This window comes from Penaeus monodon, unplaced genomic scaffold (assembly GCF_015228065.2).
Source record: "Penaeus monodon isolate SGIC_2016 unplaced genomic scaffold, NSTDA_Pmon_1 PmonScaffold_4269, whole genome shotgun sequence".
NCBI classification, from domain to species: Eukaryota; Metazoa; Arthropoda; class Malacostraca; order Decapoda; family Penaeidae; genus Penaeus; species Penaeus monodon.
In genome coordinates, this window is record NW_023659076.1 from 1 (window position 1) to 9,112 (window position 9,112).

General features: G+C 32.2%; 1 pseudogene; it reads left to right on the forward strand.

Annotated features, from left to right (window-relative positions):
• The first annotated feature begins 1,004 nt into the window (after nucleotides 1-1,004).
• Nucleotides 1,005-7,142, forward strand: LOC119570887 (annotated as a pseudogene).
• The last annotated feature ends 1,970 nt before the right edge of the window (nucleotides 7,143-9,112 follow it).

A 9,112-nucleotide genomic window follows, 5' to 3' on the forward strand; every position in this document is an offset into this window, starting at 1 on the left:
TAAATTAATATAAGAAAGGAAAAAAAGGAAATTAATGTTTTTGGAAAAATTGCAGCCCACGCGTTTTTTTTTTGATTTTTTTTTAATTTTTTATTTTCAAAAAAAACCCCAGGAAGAAAAAGGGCAGCAGACATCATCAATTTTTTAAAAAACACCCAAAAAAAGGGACCGTAAAACACATATATATAAATATCTATATCTATATCTATCTATCTATCTATCTATCTATATATGTCTGTCTGTCTGTCTGTAAGTATATTGTATGTATGTATGTATGTATGTATGTATGTATGTATACATATGTATGCATATATATATATATATATATATATATATATATATATATATAAATACATATGTATACAGTATCATATTATACACAAAAGTATTTAATTATGTGTATATGTATATATATATAATAATATATAATATTATATATATATATATATATATATATATATATATATATATATATATATGCATACATATGTATACATACATACATGCATACATACAAACATACATACATACATACATATATACTTACAGCCCAGACAGACAGACATATATAGATAGATAGATAGATAGATAGATATAGATATAGATATTTATATATTTGTATACGTGTGTGTTTACTTGATGTCTGCGCGCTCTTTCTCTCTTCCTTGGTTAGTGTATCTGAATGAATAAAAAACTAATTAGAACTGTAAGAGATGCAAAAATAACGCCGTGCAGTGCTGCATAGATTTTATTCCTTTATATAGAATCATATAACTTCACTTTTTTTCTGCTTGTGCTCTGATATTAATAATTAAAAACAAACACATCTATATTTTCACCGGCGTATGTGAACGAAGCGCTCGCGAATGTAAACAACAAGATACATGTGGAAGCGGTTCCATGTGACGCTTCCCTTTATGCATGCAGTTGTTGATTTATTACGCTGTTTTTATATACGACGCTTGAATTTGGGTAGAAATTGTTTCTGTGAGTAAACGGAAAACATGGAGATCCAGCTTGCATGTGAACTTCCTCGAGTCCAGAATATGGTTCATGTTCAAGGCTCTGCGAACCCAAAGACTTGTCACTCCAGGTGAAGTGATTTATCAAGATACAAGTTTTATGAGGTAAGTTTTTAAGGAGAGACGAAGCCTCTAGATTAACGCTATTGTTTAGTTTCAACAGCCATTCAACTTCACTTTTATTATTCTTTGTTTCAGTCATTTACTCTGGCAGTTATTTGTTATCAAGAGCGATGTACCCTCCAGAGTCATGCGAACGCAAAATCCAAACCTAACCTTTCCTAACTTCTATTTATCGCCTAGACAGGGGAAAACCCCCTTGTACCACCCATATTCGTGCCAATTTATACAAAATGCGACATTCAGAACTCTGGCTGTGTGAGGGCTTGGTCTCTGACGGTGATATGCAATTAATATTTTCATCATTTTGTGGTAAATATGAAGCTGGAACACGTGTACCTGTGTTTGTTACTCTATTATTATGATCTATGAGATGATAGTGTTAGTTTCCTATATCTTAGTGCGTTGCTTTCTGTAACATTAACCACTCTTTAAAATTTGTGAATCTCTAATTGTTTTTCATTCAAATTATATGAATAAAAGTATTGCTAACTGTATATGAAGTGACTGCACCAGCTACTCCTTGGAAATCCACAAACATTGCCATATGACAAAAAAGCCAATAATGGTTAAGTTTCATCCAGCCATCTTTAATAAGGGTAATCGTAAGGGTCAAATTTCATCCAGCCAACTATTATATGGATAAAAATATATTCTAACAACATAGCATATAAATTTAAGAAACTTATATTCTATGTACTTCTATTGCAAGTAAAAAAATAGTTAATTGACATACAAGTGTCGAGAGCCCTAAATGAAAAACTCAAAACTTTTAACTCGGAGGCTTTACCTTTAGGAACCCATCTGATTGCCTAATTTCCATATCAGGGCTCTGCCCTTGGACACCCACTTGTTTGCTGTGGACTTACTCTCTACAGTGTGGGCTGCAACCTATTTTCCTAATTTGTGACATTATTCTCTACCTGCACAGATTATTTCATATGTCAGTGAGTGTAGTTTTTTCCTTTTCTTTTTCCCTTTTTGTTCTATCCATTACAGGCAAAGTTTACTGTGTACCATAAAGCTGTATGAAACTGAAACTATATCCATTATTTCTTATATCAGTAAAGGGTATTAGCAGTAGCTCTTTAACTTTAATGTGCTTTGATACCCAAACTGCAATCAAGTTACTTAGATATGAAGAAGGTGATGTTTCCTTCAACTAGAATAAGTTATAATGCAAGGCAGAAAAGAAGAAAAAATGAGATTTAGTTGATGTTTGCAGTTGTAATTAATTCCTTCTAAAGTCTATCCATTCATATTTTGGCTTGGAGGTGAAAATTCCAACACTTGATGTGTAAAGTGTAAAGCTGTTTGATTCAGGATTGCCAGATTGTGAAATTTTAAATTGTTAAGGATAGCCAAATTAACCTGCCAGTTTCTAAATAACTAACTCTTTCAGCTTTGAGATGTAGGCAGAGGGGGTCAGACTACATCAGAGTTAAAGATAATTAATATCTCCATTTGCTTATTTAGGGGTCATGGCACTTACATGGAAGAAGGAGTTCAGGTTGCATCAGTTGCAGGATATGTAACCCGAGTTAATCGTCTCATCACTGTCACCCCCCTGCGGCAAGTGTATCAAGGCAAGTGATGTAATAAACTTATTCTCTTAATTCTGTTTATTTGAATTAAGTCTAATTTTAATTCTGTAAGGTATTATTTTTTAATGCAGCTCTGTAAAATATTGTATTGTATATTTTTTCTATTTCTTTAACATGATTATTTGCATTATGTTTCATTGTTGTTTATCTATTCATTCGTAGAAATCTATCTTTGCTATATAATTACAATGGCTGTTGTTGGTTATGCTGTATCAGATATCTGTCCTGTAGATTCTAGAAAATGTTTCATGAGCCTCCTTTTTCTGCCACCTTTTTATTTGTATAATTGTCATTTTTTCTTTCCAATCTCTGTAGTGTATATTGTAAGTGATATGATTATTGAGATATTCTGCTATGTGATATTGTTGGGGATTTTGGTATTTATAAAAGGTGATTGCAATATCTTTCAGATGATGTCAGATATGTTTCTTTGTTATTAATACGTCTTCATTAAAAAAAAGGGACCTTTGTTCTTAGCTTGGTTTGATAATTGGGCTTAAATTTTTAATGTCAATTTTGGAACAAAAGTCTTGTAACATACCATTCCACAGTGTGGAATCTGAGATATGTATTAATGATTAAAGTGTGACTTGTTTTGACAGTTCATTATTAAGATCAGGATTTTTTTATTTTAAAATTTATTTATTTATTTTATTTATTTATTTTTTCTTTCTTTCTTTTTTTCTTTTACATGTTTATGTGGATGTTTCTGCTGCATTATAGGTTTATGATTTGGTGAAAGCTATTTTAAAAGCTTAATTTTCCTGTATTAGTATGTAGTACAATTGTCTGATTGAAATAATTTGTTAGGTTGATAGATTGAATCTGAACTATTTTTTGAGAATAACTTGTTGCCTTTCTTTGCTACACCCTCTTAAATTCAAGTAGAAAAGGTTTTATTATTTTTTATTCAGCATTATCTTTAAATTATGGATTGTTCCCATTACTTTGTACAATTTGATGATTCTTCTTTTATGTTACTCTACAGTTCATTCACGAGCCCAGCATTTTGAATTCCACATTTCATCTTTGATATCAGAGAATGTTTGAACTGCAGATAGTGTAATGCTATTTGATTCTTTTAATTTTTTATTAATTTTTCATTAATATTTGGTTGCAGGTGCTGTTGGTGACACTATTGTTGGACGTATCACACAGGTTCAGACTAACAGATGGAAAGTAGATGTTAATTCCAGGCTGGATGCTGAGCTTCGACTGTCAAACATTCAGTTACCAGGAGGAGAGCAAGTATGAAGTCTTCTGGGAGTTTACTTTTACTGTGCATAATGCATATTTACAAGTTAACTGAAGGTGGTCTCATTCCTTAAACTATTTGCAGCTGAATCATGTTCCTGAAACTTTAGTGTATGAACACTCACATGTGATATCAAGACTCCTTGCCTCCTGTTTGCAATGCTGTAGATAGGCATTTGCTGTTTGGGCTTTTTCTGAGTTCCACATTTGACATTTATTTGTTATAATGTATCAAAATGATAATAAACTATTTTGATTGAGCAGACTCCATATTATCTGTCCAGGTAGTTTATACTCTGTGAAATAACAGTAACAGTAACTTGCTATATGTTATTTATTTTATTTTTTATATTTTCTGTAGTGTTAAATTTCTGAACACACCTTATACTGGTAATGGAAGACAGGAATAAGTTTCTGGACATTATGCCTTCCTGGAAACGGCCCTCTCCCAGGCATGGTTTTATAGCTGGTAAACTTTGCCCTCGCAGACTGATGGAAATCTTGCAGTAACTTACAAGCAAACCCCTTCCTGAAAGTCTGCAGAGTCGATCTCATTCAAGCACTTTGTGCACTTATAATGACACTCATCCAACATTTGGCAACAGTTGGCTATGACAAAATGTTCCTATCAGCTGCTCCTTGTCCAATTTTTTTCTTGGAAATGTCTATCACCTGGATTCATTGAGTTAATAAATTATTAAGCTTGCTAGGTTTCTAAGTTACTGGAAAGTTTCCAACTTATGCTAGCTGTGTGTACATGTAATTGTTTTTCCTTCTTTTAGCGTCGTAGTAATTTGGAGGATGAACGTGCATGAGAGGATTCTACGGGGAAAGGGGACCTTGTCTGTGTTGAAGTTCAAAAGATTAGTGATGATGGATTGTTAAGATTGGCTGCTCGTAGCATCAAATATGGAAAGGTATTGTGATGAGATTTCATGTCATTAGTTTCATTCATAGATAAATATAACACTGTCTAACTCTTCCATTAACAAAGTAAAAAAAAAGACTTACTTGTATGTAGAGATAATATGGGGTTTTCAGTAATGTCATGTAAGTGACATTACTGCAGTGATTTTGTTTTACTATTCATTTTATGAATTGGGTTTGGTTATTTGATCTAAGATATATTTTTCTTCCTGTAGCTATCACAAGGAACACTCCTAGCTGTATCACCATCACTTATTGTCCAAGACAAGCGAGAATGCATGACCTCCCTTGTGGTGCCCGAGTTGTGTTTGGAGCTAATGGATATGTGTATATTACTCCAACAGTACCACAAGAACAAGCATCACTTACACTGTCAACTTTGAAGAGGGATAATCCACATGATTAATTGTGCATATTATAAGTCACATAGTACATGAATATTGTGTAAAATATTAGAAAAAAAATCTGTAGATTTAAAACCAAATTTGTTTCATATTTCGAGGAGTCTTTGAGAGAGAGAGTATTTACCTATCATGATCTTGAGATATTATTGAATATTGTTTTCATTAAACAAAAATGCACATTGTATTTTTTCATAGGAATTCATTTAGTAAGGGATCTCATATCCCAGAAAAAGTAATAACAGAATATGAAGAACCTCTGTCTGTTTTGAGTTTGGCTGAATTTGTGTTCATTTTAGGATATCTTTCAATAATATTTAATATTTATATTGATCTTCTGATTAAAATGTGCATTTGTAGGAAAAATTGAAATGATGCTTCTATGAAAAATGTAAATTGATAAAAACTAATTTTTACCATATATACTCTTTTTCTAATCAAAGATTTGCATAGATTTACTTCAGTAACTGGCAATGAAAAGAGACATTGCACTATTTTCAAGAAACCTGCTAAGCTTAGATTTATAATAATAATAGTGAGATGCTCTTTGATATACTTAGCTCATAGAAATCGTAATTTAACTTTTTATGAATTCCAAACAGGTCCCAGTTGATATTCGTAAACAATTGGACGTCTTCGGAACTGCATCAAGCTCTTAGCAATACATTCTATCATGATATCCCCAACAAGTGTAACATCTGCATTTGATATATCTATTGATCAGGAATATGAAGTAAGTCCTACCACACCTCTGCAAAGTTTGATAATAAATTAGATCAGTAGTTTGCAACCATGGGTCACAAAGCCCCCATGGAAATATGTGGCTAATTTTCAAGGCATCAAAACTTATATCAAGATATACCATGAAGACATAACATATTTAGATTAATAAAGCTTATACAGATTGCAGATTTCTTTCTTTTCTTTTCTTTGTTGTGACTGCTTAGGTGGTATGAGAACAGGACATTAAGTAGAAAAAGGTAGTGAACCACTGAATTACACACTATGTGTGCATTTCAGATATACACATTTTCAAAAATACCAAGTTTAGTAGTCTAATCCTATGAGAAAAGCGTTTCTAGTATGAATTGAAATGAGCCTTTATATGATATAAAGGCCAACAGGATTACAGTTTAACTTCTTTAATTTATTCCTTTGGAAGTCTTACTCTTTCTTTTAATTTTTCTTTGTTATTCTTTCAAAACTAGTAGAGATGGGGTGGTTTTCTATTGGACAACATTAAATTGTATATACTTATTTTGTTTAAAAATGGTATATGATAAGCATATGTCAACTGCTTTTGCAAGTCTTAATCTATTGTGCTTTGCCTTTGTATTTGGACTTTATAAGATGTAATTAGATAATTTTAGATATATTTGGGGGGTTGAAAGTGAAAAAGAATATAGTATAGATATAATATTTCATATGGGTAATTACATTACCAAGTGTAATAATAGAGAATCAGCATTAATGTATATTCATTCCATTAGCTTGTGGTACACTAGTGTTTAAGTTCTTATGCACAGATTTAGTATATGTTTCATATTTGGTTATTGTAAGGCTTTTTGTGTGGGCCTAAATGCAAATGGTAATATTTTTCATTCAGGTATTTTCATATAAATGGACCAGAAATTGGGGTGTGAAAACCACTATGTAAATTATATTTTGCATATATTTAGATATTTTTACATTTTAATGATGTATATTTTTATTTTTTCAGATAAAGGATTTGCTAAAACCAGACGTTATGCAGGATGTTGCTATGGCAAAAGTTCAGAGCTGAACGAGTAGATTAGTTTTGTATGTACTGAGGAAAAATAATATCAGAAAACTGCTTTTTTAAAATTATTATCCTGTCATCACCTGATATATAGCCATTAATAATTTTATTTTATGCTCATTATTCTGACGTTTGTAGTAATGACCCTGTTTCAGTATTACATTTACCTTACAGTCGCCACACAAGAATACATGTCAATATGCAATCAGATTTTTTGCCACATTATGCAATACCATCATCATTATTTACAGATACTAACCAGCGCAAGAAAGTTTTGAAAAAGTTCTAGTTGGAATTTGAGGGGTTTTAGCTATACAGTATTTTGTAATGTAAGAGAAATGTGTGGTAATTAAAATTTAATGTTTTTTTTGTTATCAGTCACTGTTTATGCTTAAAGTTACAGGTTTATCACAGTATTAGTAACTATACTATTTTAGTGTCTATATTTCTGTTTGTTACAATTAAAAGCACTATTGATGAGTAGAAAGTAAACCATATAATTTTGGAAGGTGACATTACATCTTGAAAATAGTTTGAAAGCAATAAAAATTTCACCAGTGCATGCAATCCAGTACAAAGTAACAGCATAGAAGAAAAAAATATAATATTCACAAAATTGTTGTCAGGTCTTGTGACATCGAGACACCTGCCTTCCAGGCCTTTGTAATGTATTTTCACTAACACCTGTTTTATTTTACAAGTAATCCATATTAAGGTGGTTAGTGTGGCTATTTTACATATTGGCATATTAATATCCAAATTTATATGATGGTGCTGAAATTCAGCACATATAAAATAAACATCCTGTATGCCTTACCCTTTCCTTATCTCTTCCTCCCTAAACTGCAACCTGTATAGTAAATCATGGTCAACATACCTCAGCCTGTATAGGGCTAAATGAAAAAATAGCTGAATTTTAACCACTATTTACACCGGGAAATCTGAACACCCATTATTTGCTAATTCTGTAATGTTAGTCTTTCACTCACTGTTTGTTTGTTTGTTTTCTCTCCTATTATTATTATTATTATTATTATTATTATTATTATTATTATCATTATTATTTTTATTATTATTATTATTATTTTTAAATTATTATTATTTTCATCACAATACTGTATTTATTATTTTTACCATTATTGTTATTATCATTATCATCTTTATTATTGTTCCCATCATCATCAACATTATCATCACTATTTTTTTTATTACTAATAATTATCTATTTATTTTTCTATTGTAGTCCTGAGACAGGGAAAATCCGTAAAGATTATTGGGCAAATAGCAAACCTGTTTACTGATGCTGAAAGTGCGGGTGAAATGCGACTGGGGCCTATATAACTTCTTTTTGTGAATTAGGAGTGAGAGAAGGCTTTGTTCTTGTGCCAATACTTATCATCACTTTTCAACAGTTATTGTGGTGCAACACTGGGCACTATCTAGGTCACTGAGCTTGCCCTTTTGCTGATTCTGTCTAAGTCTTCCAGCCCTTGAGCACTTTATGTATTTACTAATGAAGAAAAGACTGAGTCTAGAGGTCTCTTAGACCAAGACCAAGATCCAAGTTTTTGGGGGGCCTGCTAGGATAACCTGTCCAGTCAGTATGCAACCTGCTGCAGGGATTTGGAAGTATACATACAGTTTTAAAAATACCATGGTATATAGTTCATCATCAGATACAGCTGGTAGGAATACATGCCCGAATCCAGCCAACGGTTATACTGTGAGATTGGTTTTGAGACCTGTGCCAGCTCAGGCTATATTGGCACTGGCTTGAGTCTCCAAGGACGATTTTTCTCTCACCAGGTCAGAGACAAACCCTGGGGGGAGGCAAATAGGATGAAAAAGGGAAGAGATGAGCTAGAGATGAGCCAAGGCTCTGCCTGTTGTTATGGGGGGCTACATAGGTGGATACAGTCCTTAAACTTTATCCCCCATGATTGACTTCAGTGGGTTATCATAAACTCCGTAAAATTTATTTTGGTAGTGTTATCCAAAAACCCA